A 12,683-nucleotide genomic window follows, 5' to 3' on the forward strand; every position below is an offset into this window, starting at 1 on the left:
ACCCTCTCCGACTACTTCCACAGCAAGATCACCAATATCGACACCAAGTTCAACCTCCAACCCACTACCCTCAACCCCAGCGACATCAACCAACCAGTGAACATCAGCCAAACCATTACCACATAGTCTCTGCTCAGCATCCTGGCCACCTCAGTCATCATGTCCTCCATCCACTCCGGGGTGCCCTCTGACCCCTAGCCCCACCACCTCACAACCAACCCAATCAGCACGTAGTTTACCAGCATCATCAACAACTCTCTCTTCACAGCAACCTTCCCGCATAGATGGGAACACGCTGACATCAGACCTCTTCTAAAAAAAAAGATCTGTCGAACCCAGCAATGTCAAAAACTATTGTCTTATCTCCCTGCTTCCCTACCCTGTTGAAATACTTGAGAAAGCCAGCAACTAGCAGCTTGTTGAATTCCTGGAAAAAACACCTATTGGATGCCTCAAAATCAGGATTCCATGGAAACCACAGCACTGAGAATGTGCTAATCGCCACCACAGACATCACAACACACCTCGACCATGGAGAAACTATGGCCCTGATCCTCCTCAACCTCTCTGTTGCATTCAACATTGTTTCCACGGCACCCTCTTCAACAGACTCTACAACATAGGCATACAGGAGGAGGCCCTCAAGTGGATTGCATTCTTCCTTAAAGATGCACACAGAGCAGCTGACTGCCTCCTTCACCTCCTCATCCAAAGACATCACAAGTGGCGTACCACAAGGGTCATCCCTCAGTCCCACCCGGTTCAACATCTACATGATCCCGCTCGCAGACGTTGTTAGATCCCAGGGACTCATCATAATCTTCTACGCAGGCGACACTCAACTGATCCTCTCGCTCACCGAGGACCCCTCCAACACCAAACCAACTTTCCCAACGCCATGACCAACATAGCCGAATGGATTAGAGACAACTGCCTTCAACTCAATTCTGACATCATCCTCGACTGCCAACTGACCATGAAACAAGTCAATGCAGTCGCTTCCTCCTTCTTCAACACACTCCACATGCAGTGCAGGATCTTCAGATGGATCCCAAGATGGATCGCAGATGGATCCCAACCAACAGCAGTAAGACCATCACTAAGGCCCTCGTCACCGGCTGCTTTGACTATGGCACTGCCTTCTTTGCCGGCATCTTCTCCCAGCTTCTCAAAAGACTCCAGACCATACAGAATGCTGCTGTTAGACTAATTCTGGGCCTCCCCAAATGAACTCACATCACCCCCCACCTGTGAGACCTCCACTGGCTCCCCATCCAGAAGAGATGCCACTTCAAGATCCTTACGCATGCCTACAAAGCCCTCCACAAACTAGGACCTGCCTACATCAACGATCGACTGAACTTTCACCAACTCTCCAGACACCTGCGATCCTCCTCACTTACCCTCACATATTCCCCCCACATCCATCTCAGCCGCAGCAGTGGCCGCTCCGTCTTAAGACTTATAACAAACTTCACCTTCAGCTCCACACAGCCCCCTCACTGGCAGACTTCCATAAGAGACTCAAGACCTGGCTCTTCGATGAAGGCACAGTGCCCAGATACTCCTTGCGGTGACAGTGATGCACTTTACAAATGCAGTTTGATTGATTGATTGAGTGATTGGGGCCAGAATAGGTAAGGAAGATGATGGCATTAGTACTAAAAATACCTGGAAGACCAAAGTCAGGAGGACCAGGGACAGGGCAAAAATGATTAGTAGGATCAGCACCAAAAGGACGAGGAACAGGCCTAAGAGTGCCAGCGGTGCAATGACCATAGGGCCATGGCCCAGATTATCAAATAGAGCTGAATGACCTGCAGCTCAGAGAAGCAGGACCATGGTGAGGAAGATCAGGAGGACCAGAAAGGCCAGAGTCAGGAAGACTTAGGGGACTAGGACCAAAATGACAAGGCTCAGAAAGACCCAAAAAAAGGACCAAGACCAAGGGGGCCCAATCCATTGAGTGCAGTGCCAGAAGGACCATGAGGACAAGGTGCAGGGCTTGGAAGACCAGAATTATCCAGCTCAGAAAGGCAAGCCCTAAGACGGCCAGGACAAAAGATGTCAGCTAGACCAAGGAGACTGGCAGTACCAGGAAATGATGTATTGGGAATCAGATGAGCAGAGTGACAAGGATCAGCCGGACCTGGCTAAATGGATGAGGGTCAAGAGGATAAGCAAGGAAACAAAAGCGCTAGGAGAAGGGGGCTTGAAAGGACCAGGATGATTATAAGGACCAGAACCTAGAGGGTTAGGTATCCAAAGACCTAAACAAGGAGGACCAGAAATAAAAGGATCAAGTTTAGTGGCCACAAAACCAGGAAGAGAACATGGACCATGAAGACCACAAATAGGAAGACCACTTCTGAGCAAAAAAGACTAAGGGTATGGAAGACAAGGAGAACAGGACCTGAAGAACAGACAGAGGATGGCCAAACAACCAGAGCCAACAGGACAAGAGCTAAGAGGACCAGTTGGCTCACAATCAAGGGGAATAGAAAGCTCAGTTCACAGAGGCCCAGAGTATCAGGACCCGATAAGCCTGGAAAAGCATGCTTAGGATGAGGTGGAAAAGGAGGATCAGGACAAGGAAGGGCAGGATGACAAAAGCCATGGTGACCAAGCTGAGTGGCTAAGAACAGCATGACCTGAAAAAGGGTGATCAAGATAATGTGAACAAGTTAGTCCAAGATGACAACAAGCAGGAGGACCAGGGCGAAGAGTACCATGACAAGTTGGAGGAGCTCACCGAGAAATTGTCAGGTCATGAGTAAGTGGAAAAGGCCAGGGAGCAGATGAGGGAGTATTAGGTGGACAAGAAGAATCAGAATAACAGGACCATGTGTAGATTTAGGTGAACTGGTGAGGTCAGAACCAAGGGGCCAGGGTCTTAAATTCCAGGTGGAGCAGCAGGGCTTGAAACTAGGGTATTAAGACCAGACTGGTGAGAATCAGGGGAACCAGGATAACGGGAGTCATAAGGAATAATACTACCAGACCAAGGCCAAAATGATCAGACCCAGCACCAAGAGGACTTTGAAAGGAGGATGAGGACCAGTGGAGGCAGTACCAGGTGGACCACAAAGGCAAGGACCAGGGCAAGGAGATTAAGGATGAGCCAAACAAGGAAGACTAGGAATGCCAGTCCTAGGAGAACCAAGACAACAGGACTAGGTAGGTAAGGTCTCACTTGACCAGCAGGATTAGAGTGAGGATCAGAATTACCAGGAGGCCCAGGAAGGTCTGATACAAGGATGAGGCAGGATCAGGAAGTACTAGAATTAGGACTACCAGATTCAGGACACCTGTACCAGGGTGACCAGAACTAGTTAGGCCAAGATGGGGATCAGGAGAACTAAAACAACCCACAAAAAGAAGGTCTTGGAACAGAACTAGGAGGAGGATCAACGTCTAAAGGCACAGAAAGACCTGGAAGTGAAGGGAGAAGATTAGAAGCAAGAGGACAACTATGTGAGTCTAGGCCACATGCATTAGGATATCCCTTTTGCAATTAGTTCTTATTCATGCTTCTTATACTGCCAACATCTAGAACCCTCCACCTCTTCCACCCATGTATAGAACTGGTAAGTATTTGCAGAAAAATCTGAGAATATAAAGTGAATAAAAAGCAGGACTACTACACACTGATCTCTGAGTGTAGAAGATGTGGTCTGATGCTGACACACTACTCTGAGAGTGGATCTGAGGCTATCAGGACTGAAACTTGGCAGAGAGGTTTAACGGTGAAAGGGTGAAAATGAATGTGGTCTGTGGAGGATGACAGAAAGGGTTTCAGAGACAGAGATGGCTGAAATGAGGAATAATGATTAATGGCTAACAAGGGGGGGGTCAAAGAGATATGGCAGTCAGCAAAGGGGAGCTCACTAACTTAAGAAGACTCTGATGAGCAGAAGAGGGGGTGATGGAAGCTCCAGATAGATCATCTCAGAAGGCCCAGAAGGCGATTTTGTGTGAACCCTAGATCTTTGCACTAACAATTCATGTGTGTGTATCTGAGGTGGGTACATAGCAAGGGGCGTATTTACTAAGAAATCATGTAGCACAAGGCAGCAGACATCTTGTGCCCTACGTTGTGTGGCAGGGAGAGAGCAGAAATGTGCTATATCTACTATGATATTTCTCCTCGTTATGCCTCACTTGGAAGGTTCACTATTTTGACGCGATCCCAAGTTTACCTACCTTAGCAAACCTAGGATTGTGTCAAAATCTATGGGTGGATGTATGGGAATGCCCATGCTCCACCCATGGAACTTCTTCTCAACACAAGTTAATCCAAGGCAGAGATTTGCGCTGCCTTGCGTTAGTCCGAATTTACACACAAGGTGGCTCTAGATGGCTTAGTAAATCCTAGAGCTTGTATTGCCTCATGTTGCCTTGTGTGATGCATGGGCAATGCAAGTCCTCAGTACATCTGCCTCTAAGTGCATAGTAAGTCTCCTTGTCTAATGGGAGTCCTAGTGCGTGGACCAGTGGGCTGTATTTTGCATAATGTGACAGAAAGAAGATACAGCTTCCCTACTCGGTAGGTGTGTATTGACTGCATCTCTGTGGATAGAAGGTGGAGACCGACAAGGTTTGATGTAGAAAAGGTAAGTTTATTAGATAACAGCAGGACAATTCAACTCTGCTTCCATCCCTCCCGACTGCCTCCAACCGTCTTCCCAACCCCTCACATTCTATTGAGTCTTGTGCCCAAAATTCTTTGATAAACACAAGACTCGGCAACTACAAACACACATTAGACCAGACACAACACATCTCCCCCTTAGCAACAATAAAAATTAAAACACATCTTAATGTTACAACACAAACCTGCTATGCAATACTTAAACATATTCAATCATAAAGCAAATAAAATCATAAACACGGAAACATCAGCAGAAAAATAAATACTATAGGTTCATGCAAAAAGCACATAATCACAGTATTTGCTTGGAAGAATCTTGTTCCTACGCACTGCTCTTTGTTTAATCTCTTCTGTTTCGTGCTTCACCATGGTAGTTCCATTCCTTCCTTTATCCAACTGTTCCACCTCACGAGCCAAGGACAACTTCTCCTTATTTCACCATCATTTAACTTGACTGCATTTTTGCACATTTTGACAACCCTTCTAGGGATTGAGAACTTAGATTCACCTTTCTGAACAATAAGTGCACTCTTGATCTTCACATAATCCCCCACCTTAACACAAATTGTTTTTCTCGGTTCCCCCTTATACTTATTCTGAGCAGAATTTCTTCTTTCATTCACCTTCTCAATCAAGCCTTCATTAATTGCAAACTCACCCATCCATTGTCTTGTTAACTTGGTTGCAGGAACCCTACCCTTCAATAACCCAAAAGGGGACACACCTGTATCCGCATTGGGAGTGGTACACACTGCCCACAACTTCCTCAACTCCACATTGCAATTCAAACCACTGGCCTTAGCTAGCTGTACATTTTCCTTAATCACCCTATTAAACGGTTCAACAAGGCCATTACTTCTAGGATGATATAGCGATGTTTTAACATGCATAATGCCCATGTATGCCAGGAAACTGGAAAACTGAGCTGACGTGAACTGACACCCATTATCTGTGAGTATCTCATCAGGAATACCTTCCCTGTCAAAAACAGATTCTAAAAACTCAATGACCTTTTGAGAATTTGGCACCTTAACCAACTTAAACTCAAGCTCACGGCTATAAAAGTCAATTAATACTATTCCATATTCCACCACACATCCAGACAGGACCACAGGACCAATCAAGTCCACAGAAATTATACTCCATGCTTTATTGGGTACCTCAATTGCTTCAACTGGAGAGGGTAGAGTGACCTGAGACTTGTGACTTATTGCACACATCAAGCAATCTCTCACAAAGTGTTCCACCCCCTTATCCAAACCAGGCCACCAAAAATTCTCACAAATCCTTCTCTTCATGGCCAGCATTCCTATGTGACCTTCATGACCCAATGTTAAAATCCTGTTCCTCATGCCTTCCGGCACAAGCAGAACACCAGCACACATTAAAATGTGGTTCACGACTGACGATTCCTCAAAGAATTGTTTGTAAGCCTCACATCGATTAGATTTACATGTAGACCACTCTTGAAGAATGCCCTCCATAACTTCTTTTATTTGTTCATCCTTTTCACATTCTTCCTTCCACTCAACTTTCGTCACAGCACCATCCAGATGACAATCTATGGAGCACACCAACACATCATCCTCATCTATTCCTTCACCATCATGCACAATTCCACTTGGAAGACGAGAAAGACAATCAGCAAGCAAATTTCTAGCTCCGGGCACATATTCCACATGGTAATCATACATCTGCAACTTATACTGCCATTTGGCAATCCTGGGAGTAGCATGTTGTGCACCAGTGGTAGAAAACAACTGCACTTAAAGTTTATGATCCCTCCTGACCGTAAAATGTACACCCCACAGATAAGATTTGAAATGCATAATTCCCCACCAACATGCGAGAGCTTCTCTTTCTATAGTTGAATATGTAGGTTCAGCACCTCTCAGACTTCGTTACACAAAAGCAATCACTTCATCCTTACCAAGCCTCATTGCAACAATACAGCCCCAAAACCTAGTTGGCTGGCATCAGTCATAGTTATAAATTCATCCTTAGTATCAAATGCTTTCAACGGAATGACATGTGCAACCTCTTTTTTTATAACTGTGAACTCCTGCTCATGTTTTAAGCACCATTCAAATTTGACTTTTTTTTTAAAAGATTCCTAATGTAATGGGTTTTACTTGCACAATTGGGAATAAATCTGGCGTAAAACTCAATCAGACCCATAAAAGATCTAACTTGATCCTTCTTACACAGTAATTGGAAATCCTCAATGGCTTTACTTAAACTCTCTTTTTTTCAACCCCTCGCTCTGATATCTTATAACCTAAGTAATCAATACATGTTGTGCTGAATTTACATTTATTCGCTCTGAGAATGATCACTCTATCACTTAAAATAGACAACACTTGTTTAATCCTTTCATCATGTTGCATTTGATCCTTTCCAACAATCAAAATATCGTCCTGGAATGCAATGACCCCTTCCATATCCTTGAATAAATTATCTACAACCCTTTGGAACACAGCAGAAGCTGATGCCAAACCAAATGCCATGCGTTTAAATTGGAACAACCCTTCAGGCGTAATAAAAGCCATCAAGTATCTAGACTCAGGATGTAAATTGATTTGATGATATACCGAGGCCATGTCCAACAAACTGAATTTACTAGCATTGCCAAGAGTAGACAACATCTCGGCAATATTAGGCAAGGGGTGGCGATCTCCCCAAATTTGTGCATTAAGATCTCGCAAGTCCACACACATATGTATCGATCCATTAGCTTTGAGAGCAAACACAACTGGAGCAACCCAATCTGAGGCTTCTACTTTTTCAACAACACCCTTTTCATACAACCTGTCAAGCTCCTTCCTCAATTCTGTCCTTAACATTAAAGGTACACTTCGAACTTTATATACTTTAGGAACAACATTGTCTGCTAGCTTAATCCTTTGAGAAAAACCTTTGAACACTCCAATCTCCTCCTTGAAAACACCAGAAAAAGCATCTAACTATGTATGTTGTTTGACTGACAACACATGTTTATAGTTCTTGCTTAAAATTACTTGATCAGGATTATTAGGATCCAGTAAAATTCCTAAACTCTTTTGATCATCCCAACTCAACAAACATGTATCATCCTTCACAACATACACCATTCCTTTATATGTGCTTCCCTGGAAACAAAAATCAATTTTGCATTCACCCAACACCTCAACAGGTTTTCCTCCATAACCCACTGGCTTTATGTGAGATTCCCTAAGTTCAATATGGTCATTCTTTCCATTTCCTCTCACTCAAGAGAGTATAAGATGAGCCTGAATCAGCCACCACAACAACTTCACTGCCATTAATTAACAATTTGCAGAAAGGCCTTTAAGACCTATTGGAAAACATCCCACCATTATTTCCTTTGTTTAATTTAGAAACATTGGTGACGGTTAGTATTTCATCCTCCTCACTAGTAGTAGACTCCAGTCCACCAACATTATCGTTAAGCACTTTAAGAACTTTGACCCTCATTACAACCCTGGCGGTCGGTGTTAAAGCGGCGGTAAGACCGCCAACAGGCCGGCGGTAAAAAATATAGAATCACGACCATGGCGGAAACTACCAACATAGACAGCCACTTTAACACTCCGACCGCCACGGCGGTACAAACAAACAGCATGGCGGTCACCGACAACAGACAGGCGGAAGACAGTGTACCACCCACACTATTATGAGAGGCCAATCCGCCACCTTTTCCGGGGTGGATTCAGCGTGAACAAAAACACGGCGGAAACAGGACTTGGAAGGGGAAAAAAAACCTCTACACAACCAACGAGGAACCAGGACGCCATGGAGCCAGAACTCCAAATCCTCCCTGCGATAGTATTCCTGCTCCTCTACCAGGAGCATGAAAGACGGCGGCGACGACCACTGTGAGTACTGCACCTACAACATAGGGGTGGGGGAAGGGAAAAGAGAGTGACACACACATGCAACACCTCCACCCCCACCCTCACCCACAACAACACACACACCAATACATGCTGCAACAATAGATTTACACCCCCCAACTCCCTCTGGAAGAACGCAATGACAAAAGGAAGTTATTGTAACAATTATAATCAATAAAAATCCATTAGTCAAAACTTTAATGACAGTATAAACAATTATGTACACCAACTATACAAGTCCAGATAGTGCACTATTCAAAGTCCGTGGACCACTGGGCCCAAAATGCATGGGCGAGGCCCACACTCGATACCAGACTGCAAACGGAGAGAACACTGCTGGGGCCTCAGATCGAAATGAAACAGGCACCTCTGGGGGAAGGGAACGGGGGCACCTCAGCCGGATGAGTGCACGACGCCAGCTCCACGAGGGGGCTCCATGCCCATTGATGTATCCTGGGGAGTGCAAAGCCACAGTCTCTCAAGTCTTTTCAGTGAGTGGGTTGCCCACTGCTTTATCCTGGGGAGTGCAACGCCACAGTCTCTCAAGTCTCTCCAGTGGGTGGTTTGCCCACTGCTTTATCCTGGGGAGTGCAAAGCCACAGTCTCTCAAGTCTTTCCAGCGGGTGGGTTGCCACTGCTTTATCCTGGGGAGTGCGAAGCCACATTGGATGCCTTTCTCCACTGGTTCTAGAGGGGGCTTTGAGCCCAGAGTGCTTTTATCCTTTATCTTGGGGAGTGCAAAGCCACAGTCTCTCAAATCTCTCCATTGGGTGGTTTGCCCACTGCTTTATCCTGAGGAGTGCAAAGCCACAGTCTCTCAAGTCTTTTCAGTGGGTGGGTTGCCCACTGCTTTATCCTGGGGAGTGCAAAGCCACAGTCTCTCAAGTCTCTCCAGTGGGTGGTTTGCCCACTGCTTTATCATGTGGAGTGCAAAGCCACAGTCTCTCAAGGCTTTTCAGTGGGTGGGTTGCCCACTGCTTTATACTGGGGAGTGCGAAGCCACAGTGGATGCCTTTCTCCACTGGTTCTGGAGGGGGCTTTGAGCCCAGAGTGCTTCATCCTGCCAAGGACTGAGGTACTGGATGTGATACTCAACTGGTTCTGGAGGGGTCTTTGTGCCCAGAGCGCTTCATCCTGCCAAGGACTGAGGTAGTGGATGCCTGTCTCCACTGGTTGTGGAGGGGGCTTTGTGCCCTGAGCGCTTCATCCTGCCAAGGACTGAGGTAGTGGATGCCTTTCTCCACTGGTTCTGGAGGGGACTTGTGCCCAGAGTGCTTCATCCTGCCAAGGACTGAGGTAGTGGATGTGATACTCCACTAGTTCTGGAGGGGGCTTTGTGCCCAGAGTGCTTCACCCTGCCAAGGACTGAGGTTGGGGATGTGACACTGCACTGATGGTGGTGCAACATGCAAGATGGCCAGGCTCCTGGAACTGGCCACCAGCCTCGTACAACTGACCACTGGGGATGGCAGCCATGTCTGCAGTGGTGCCACTGGCCCAGGATGTCGCGGGGCCGCTGGCGGTGCTGGCGGCGTTGTCAGTAGCGGCGGTGCCGGCAGCGGTGTCAGTAGCGGCGGTGCTTGTGGCAGACTCTGTTCCAACGGTGCTGGTGGCGGGCTCTGTGGCATCGGTGCAGGCGGCGGGCTTGATGGCATCGGTGCTAGCGGCGGGCTCTGTGGAAACGGTCCTGGCGGCGGTCTTTGTGGTGGCGGTGCTGGTGGCGGCCTCACTGACTGCAGTGCTGGTGGCGGGCTCACTGACTGCGGTGCTGGTGGCGGTGTCAGTAGCAGCAGTGCTGGCGGCAGTGTCAGTAGCGGCGGTGCTTGCGGCGGACTCTGTGGAATCTGTGCTAGCGGAGGGCTCTGTGGCATTGGTGCAGGCGGTGGGCTCTGTGGCATCGGTGCTGGCGGCGGTCTCTTTGGAAACGGGTGCTGGCGGCAGTCTTTGTGTCGGCGGTGCTGGTGGTGGCCTCACTGACTTCGGTGCTGGTGGCGGGCTCACTGACTGCGGTGCTGGTGGTGGTGTCAGTAGCGGCGGTGCTGGTGGCGGGCTCACTGACTGCGGTGCTGGTGAAGGGCTCAGTGTCTGCGGTGCTGGCGGTGGTGTCTGTGGCAGCGGTGCAGGTGGCGGTGCAGGTGGCGGTCTTGTCCGCCGTGCAGGTTGGCGTCGACGTGAACCTGCCTTTGATTTTTTGGCCCTTCCCCACCTTGGATGGTGGCGCAGCTGTCTTCCCACTTTCCTCTTTTGTTTTGCGTGAGCCCTTGGTGGCAGGTGTTTTCTCCTTCTCCCTCTGGGATTTGGGCAACTTTTTCTGTTTTGGAGGTGGGGGAATGTCCTTGCCCTCGCTCCTTGGGACACTGGCAGCCCTGTTGCTTGGCGCACTCCAAAATCCCGCTATTGCTGGCACCACTGTGCCCTTTGATGTGGTGGCTGAGGTGCTGGGTTGGGACCTGGAAAGGTGGGCCCTAGGGGACGGTCGGGTGGGAGGTGTAGGTAAGAGGTCAACATTTGATAGGAAAAGATTTTTAGACACACGGGGACGGGTAGATGGAGGGGGTTTGGGTGTGGAGGAAGAGGTAGTGGATGTAGGAGGTGTACGTTTGCTGACTTTGGGTGAAGGTGCATGGGCTGGAGGCTGTTGTGAGGTAGATGGCTGTTGGGTGGGTGTGTGACTGCGTTTGTGTACTTTGGGAGGAGGGCTCACAGACACACTGGGAGAGGGCACAGGGGATGTGTGAATGGTAGTGGGGGTGGTGAGTGCACGTGAGCGGTGTGTGGTGATGAGTGTGCTGGTGATGGAGTTAATGGCTGAAGATGTAGTGCATGCAGGTGTGAGTGGAGACGAGACAGGGAGGGAGGAGGGGGACGTGGAGGAGGGGGACACAGTGGAGGCAGTGGATGTTGGTATGTCTCCATGGGTATGGTGCTTGTGTGAGTGACTGTGGGATGTGTGGTGCTTAGGTTTGCCTGAGCCACTCTTGTGTGTTGAGGTGTGTGCATGCTGGTCTGATGGTGTGCTTGGGATAGGCTGAGGTACAGGGGATTGGGTCTGGGTGGAGGAGGTTGGAGGGGGGAGGCTGGACACAGGGACAATGGCTGCCATCAGTGCAGAGGCCAGAGCCTGAAATGCTCGCTGTTGGGCTGCCTGGCCAGAATGAATGCCCTCCAGGTATGCATTTGGTTGTTGCAAATGCCTCTCTACACCCTGGATGGCATTCAGAATGGTAGACGGTCCAACAGTGAGGGATCTCAGGAGGTCAGTAGCCTCCTCACTGAGGGTAGCAGGGCTGACTGAGGCAGGGCCGGAGGTGCCTGAGGTGCCTGGGGCGAAGGAGATGCCCACCTTCCTGGGTGAGCGGCCACGGGACACACACTGAGGGGCTGCTGGGAGGGTGGTGCTGATAGGAGGGGGCGGCGGCTGTACCTGTAGATGCGGTGGGCACAGAGGGGCCCACCACCGCAAGGGAGCTCCCATCAGAGGAGGAGTCGGTGTCGCTGGTTTCTGCTCCTGTCCCCGCCGTGGAGCTCCCCTCACCCTCCATCCCACTGGTGACTTCAGACTCTGTTGTCTCGCCCTCCAGGGCCATGTGGGATGCAGCTCCCTCCTGCTCCGGTGGAACTGCTCCTCCGCCTGTTGATGCTAATGCATACAAGAACAGCGAGACCTCAAAAAGGTGGGGGAGAAGAAAGAAGAAAGACATGTTCAGTGCATGCAATACCGCTACCGTTGGCGGACACTACAGACACAGCAGCCCTCTGCACTACACCATGCACTTAGAGTTCCCTAATCAATCACAGGGACATGGGGTACAAGGCCTATGCCCGATTGCTGCACACATGGAAGTCACAGGAGCCTGACTAGGTGTAGATGGCTCTTACCACTGATGGGGTTGGGGTGCCACATAGCCTGCCTCACAAAGGGTCCTTGCCTACAAAGCTCAACCTGGCCTAGGGTAACCCACTGCCCTCCTCCCCCACCCAGACACCTCCTAATGGGCACAGAGTCAGATGGATGTCACTGAACTCACCCCCTTGTAACTGCTGTAATGCCCTCAAGTGCCCAGCCAACTCCGGACACGCCACCGGAACATCAGGGGGGTCATGGTGCGACGGGCACCCCTCCCACGTTGGGAGGCCAT

The sequence above is a fragment of the Pleurodeles waltl genome, chromosome 9, assembly GCF_031143425.1.
Source record: "Pleurodeles waltl isolate 20211129_DDA chromosome 9, aPleWal1.hap1.20221129, whole genome shotgun sequence".
NCBI classification, from domain to species: domain Eukaryota; kingdom Metazoa; phylum Chordata; class Amphibia; order Caudata; family Salamandridae; genus Pleurodeles; species Pleurodeles waltl.